Raw genomic sequence first — 6000 nt, forward strand, 5'->3', positions numbered from 1 at the left:
AGTCACGGGGCAATAATATGATAATACACTATGAGGGAAGCGGTACAAGAGAGATCACTCATCTCAATTTCTCTTAACCTCACATTCATACATAACCACTCATATTCTTTTCAAATCTCCTCAAATCTCGCATCTCAAGCCATCTCACTCAAGAGACTTATATCATGCTAACAATAAAGCCTAGCACTAGCTTGGGCCAAAGGCATATCAAGATCAAAAGCTCAATGGATACTAAAATAGATACGAGACACAGCCCAACACGTTGGTCATATTTTGGTGATTTAAAATTTGGAGTTTGGACAAGATAAATAAGACTCAAGTGTTAATTGAAAAAAAAATCATAAATACATAATTTTAAAAAATAAAAACTAGAAAAAATTATTATGTTGTAATATACTAAAGAAATGAAACAAGAGACAAGAGACAAGAAAAGAAGAGAAATTGTAATCTCTTATTCATCATATTTCATTTCCATACATCGTACAATTTATTTCTCTAGTTTCTTTAGACAGCCGCAACAATTCATATAGCGTTATCCGCGCTGGAATATTGGCTAGCTGAACCATGATGTCAAAGGCACGTGGAGTTTTCGAACTCTTCGGTTTATCCTTTCCAATCGGACGACTGAAACGAGACTGCTTCGGATTTTGCATCTCCTGGGGATTCTTACTCCCCCTTGGACATTACTTCGAAATGTCAATGCCTCGTTAAAAACCTCGCTAGAAAAACCCAGTGGGAAAAAAACTAATCGAGGAAAAGAGTACACGACATTAGTAGATTCTTGTTGCATTAGTTACCTCATTAAAAACCTTTAACTAAGAAAACCCTGTGGGACAAAACTTAGTAAAGGGAAAAAGAGTACAACTATAGATCTTCGGGATCCAAACTTGTGTTGCATTAGTTGCCTCATTAAAAACCTTTAGCTAAGAAAACCCTGTGGGACAAAACTTAGCAAAAGGAAAAAAAAGTACAACTATAGTCCTTCAAGGCACAATCTTCGGGATTGCGTTGAAAATTCGCTCCCCCTGATGATGACAATCTTCTGAGTCTATGCTAAGAAAAACCCAGTGGGACAAAACTTAGCGAAAAGGGGCAAATTATGATAATAGACCTTCAAGGCCCAATCTTCAGGATTGTTCTTTAAGAATTTGCTCCCCCTGAAGAAGATAGTCTTTTAAGCCTATGCATATTGTGAACATATTTCTCATAAGTTGACGTAGGTATAGATTTAGTGAACAAATCTGCAAGATTGTCACTTGAGCGAACTTTTTCGATGGTGATTTCGCCATTCTTTTGGAGCTCATGTGGATAAAAGAATTTTGACGCAATATGTTTTGTCATTTTATCATGGTTCCTTTTACATATCCACTGCTCATTTGTGCAACACAAGCTGCATTGTCCTCATAAAGGACAGTGGGGGGAATATCATCTTTCGCTAGACCACACGAACCACAAATATGTCATATCAACGATTTTAATCATACACATTCTCGTGAGGTCTCATATAAAGCGATAATCTCTGAGTGGTTAGAAGAACAGTCTTTTACTGTTTGGAGAGACAGTCTTTTACTGTTTGGAGAGACAGTCTTTTACTGTTTGGAGAGACAGTCTTTTACTGTTTGGAGAGACAGTCTTTTACTGTTTGGAGAGACAGTCTTTTACTGTTTGGAGAGACAGTCTTTTACTGTTTGGAGAGACAGTCTTTTACTGTTTGGAGAGACAGTCTTTTACTGTTTGGAGAGACAGTCTTTTACTGTTTGGAGAGACAGTCTTTTACTGTTTGGAGAGACAGTCTTTTACTGTTTGGAGAGACAGTCTTTTACTGTTTGGAGAGACAGTCTTTTACTGTTTGGAGAGACAGTCTTTTACTGTTTGGAGAGACAGTCTTTTACTGTTTGGAGAGACAGTCTTTTACTGTTTGGAGAGACAGTCTTTTACTGTTTGGAGAGACAGTCTTTTACTGTTTGGAGAGACAGTCTTTTACTGTTTGGAGAGACAGTCTTTTACTGTTTGGAGAGACAGTCTTTTACTGTTTGGAGAGACAGTCTTTTACTGTTTGGAGAGACAGTCTTTTACTGTTTGGAGAGACAGTCTTTTACTGTTTCGCGAGACAGTCTTTTACTGTTTGGCGAGACAGTGTTTTACTGTTTCGCGAGACAGGAGTTCAGAAACCGCCTAAACAAGTGGCCATTAACTGTTAAAGATCGTGGGAGACAGTTACAAACTGAAGAAAAGGCCCACTAACCTCATAAAAAGATGGTATTTAAGGATTTGGACAGCGGTGACAAAAGGGGGCTGATCATTTTTTAGTACTTCAGAGCAATCCAGAGCAATCCAGAGCAGAGAGAGAGCAGAGGTGCTGATCTTACGGCCAATCCTTGATAATCAGGCTTTGACTTGATTTCAAGAAGAACGACTATCTTACATCGATAAGATATCGTTTCAATTTCTCACTTCGATAAACGAAGTCAGAATCATAAACCCCTCACGGTTCAATCAGAATCTGTGATTTGGTGGTCCACGAGTCAAAGCGCTCCCGGCACAGGCAAAGATCCCACGAAAGCAGTGATCCAAACAACGATCCTGCGTTTATTTTCTCAAGAGTTGTAATTTTCTTTTTGTTGTGTAAAAGAGTCTTATAAAAAGGCTGTTTTCTTTGAATTTATTGTAATCGACCGAAGATATAATGAATTCGACAACAAATTCGACTTTTGGCGAAAACAAACTGGCGACCACAGTGGGAGCCAACGGTCTCGCTGCCGAGACCGTCGTGTCGCAGCCGATCAAGATTCCAGTTGAATCCATGGTCGAATACGAATTCGACCAAACCAAGTTTGAGGAATATTTCTCATCATCCTCTTCAAGATCTTCAGTATCTCGCAAGTACAAGAGGATCTCACAATTGAGGAAGACTTACATGCCAAAGAAGGCACAAAATGAAGATTCTCGCTTGATTGTTGCTGAGAATTTCACTCGCAATACCTCTGCTCACAATGGCTCTTATCTAGTTAAAGAGTCATCGAATCAAAGCCCGCCGGCATTGACGAAAAGAGCTCGTCAGAGACAACGTCAACGCCGTGCTCGCCAAATGGCTAAAGCCTTGGAACAAACCGACGGGGTTCGTTACCACGCGGACCTAGAGTCGAGGAGACATCGAGTGGTTCAGTTGTCTCAACAACCAATCACTCGTATCTCTGCTAAAACAACGACGGATGAATGGACTATTGTCAAAAAGACTCGTTCGACCCTCAAAGAACGTATACAAAAACGTCGTGCAAAAGCTGCTAATGCCCATGCTCTCTCACAACAAAGACGAGAAAAGAGAAAGGAAATGGTGACCAAAGAATCACCAAAACTTCGTCAAGTTTGGATTCCAAAGTCTGGACTTATGCAAAATCAGCATTCGGAGCCCGTTAAGACCCCATACCCGCAAATGGGTGGTTTCAGACGTGCGACTCCCAACATAACCTTGGATCGCTCAAAAACAAAAATAAATTGTCCTGAGAATGCCAACAAGGTTTTATACCCCCAGAAGAAGACGCATTCACCAAATGATATCGTCATACCTGGGAGATCATACCAACAGACGATACGATTTTTTGGCAATCATACCGATGAATCGTATTATCAAGTTGAAGTTGTGAATAATTTTCGAAAGGGAGTTATTCGAGAGATAAACTCCCGTTGTTCCTGTGCGCGACTCGTTAAAACAGCATTATCAGAATGTGACTGTTTCAAACGAGAAGTCATCCCACGAAAAGTCTCTGTATTATCGAAACCTAAGCCGAGACATTTCCGCAAAAGAAGACAAAATGATGAATTCCCTGAAGTCACCATCAACGTGGCTGATAGAAGAAAGTCTAAACAGCATTCTAGAAGAAAGTCTAAACAGCATTCAAGTGACTCAAATCCCGACTTTTCCCCGAAAGGAAAAGTCAATCCAAGAATTGCTCAAAGGATGTCTCGACTCCAATTAGGAGCTATCAGACGCAGAGACTACAAGAGAATGCAAGAAGGAATGTCCTCGGAGGATGAATTCTCGGACACTTATTCTGCAATCGCTTCTGATGATACAATGTCTAGCACAGGACAAATCAGAGAAGTATTCACAATCACTGCTGATCAGTTCACTCAAATACTTCAGGAAGCTCTAGCCAAACAACGTGAAGAAATTAGAGCTGAAGTGAAGACAGAAATGAAGTTGGCTATCCAACAAATGAGAGAACTGTTAACTCAACAGCCTCAACCTCCTGAGTCCAATCAGCGATTTGAATCCAGCCACCACACTCGGAATATTGTAGATGACAGTGATCCAGAGGTGGATGAAGTCATTATGGCTGATACACCTCCCAATGGCAATAACGCTGGGGGTGGTTTAACGGATCCTCCCAATAACGATATTGGGGGTGGTTCAATAGCACCTCTCACTGGGGGTGGTCCAATTATCTTTACTCGACATCATTCAGAAAGAAATGAAGACGATGACGGGAAAATGCAAAAACTTGAAGACAAAATCAATGCTTTGATGACGGCTCAAGAAGTTAAGAAGACGGGTATTCCATGTCCTTATCCGAGGGAATGGGATTCAATACCATACCCGACCAAATTCAATCTGATTAACTTCACACCGTTTGAAGGGAAGAGTTCGCCGATTCAACACTTGATTTATTTCAAGTCTCATTTGGGCATAATCTCTGGAAACGAGGCCTTAATGATCCGGTCATTCGTTGGCACCCTTCACCCTTGAAAATGAACATCTCTAGGCCTATTTATAGGCTCTCAGGACAGTGGCCGCAAAAAGAGAAATGTCGGCCACCTCTGGCCACTGTCGGCCACCTCGGGCCACTGTCGGCCACCTCGGGGTGGCCGACACTGTGCCTAGCCACCTTGGGGTGGCTCGGCTCATGGCCGAGCCACCTTGGGGTGGCTCGGCCTTGGCCGAGCCACCCCGAGGTGGCTCGGCCACCGAGCCACCTCAGGGTGGCTCGGCCTTGGCCGAGCCACCTTGAGGTGGCTCGGCTTTGGCCGAGCCCCCGCGGGCGGTGTTTTCCGACTTTTTCGAGTCGTTTTCCGTTGTCTCGTTTGTCCGTGTTTCGGTTGACTTGAGACTCTGATTGGTTGATCTGATTTGGCAGTAAGTCGGATTCCTGATTTGGCAGTAAATCCGCTTCTGAGTTCGGGTCCGAAACTGATCTTGATTCGATCGTAATTCGTCCGAGTCCGCTCTCGGTTGGATGACTCGTTGATTCCTTAACTCGTTAGCATGATTCTGCACGCGGGTGGATTCATTCCGTTGTTCGCGTGCGATTTGTCGATCTCGTCGCCTCGTTGGTTCGTCGGTTTGTGCCGAGCTGTGCTAAGGGACCTATAAGCAATTTTATATGCCTACAACCGGATCAGGATCTCATGTAATTTGTTACAGGGGTTGAGAAGTTATAAAAAGCTTGGTGCTGGAGAGATGACCCTACAAGTTGGTAATGGTGCAATAGTTGCAGCAGTTGTAGTTGGAGATTTTCATCTAGCTTTACCAAATTGAAACATTTTGATTTTGAATAGATGTAATTTTGTACGAACTATGATGTGTAATATAATATCCTTATCTTTATTAGATAAAGATGGATATATATTCAAGTTGGAGAACAATGTTATGAATATATCTTTATTAGATAAAGATGGATATATATTCAAGTTGGAGAACAATGTTATGAATATCATATATAATCAAAAGTTGATTGCTTATGAAGTTGGAGAACAATGTTATGAATATCATATATAATCAAAAGTTGATTGCTTATGGAACATTATGTAATGGTATCTATATTCTTAATCAAAACACAATTCTGAATACTCATCACACTAATAAAAGAAAGCAATCAGTTATGAATGATAGTTTTTATGGCATTATAGACCTTGTCACATAAATAAAGAAGGACTTGGCGAGCTACATAAGCATGGATATTTAGATCCATTTGACTTTGAGTCTTATGATACTTTCAAGTC

This window comes from Asparagus officinalis, chromosome 3 (assembly GCF_001876935.1).
Source record: "Asparagus officinalis chromosome 3, Aspof.V1, whole genome shotgun sequence".
Classification (NCBI taxonomy): Eukaryota; Viridiplantae; Streptophyta; class Magnoliopsida; order Asparagales; family Asparagaceae; genus Asparagus; species Asparagus officinalis.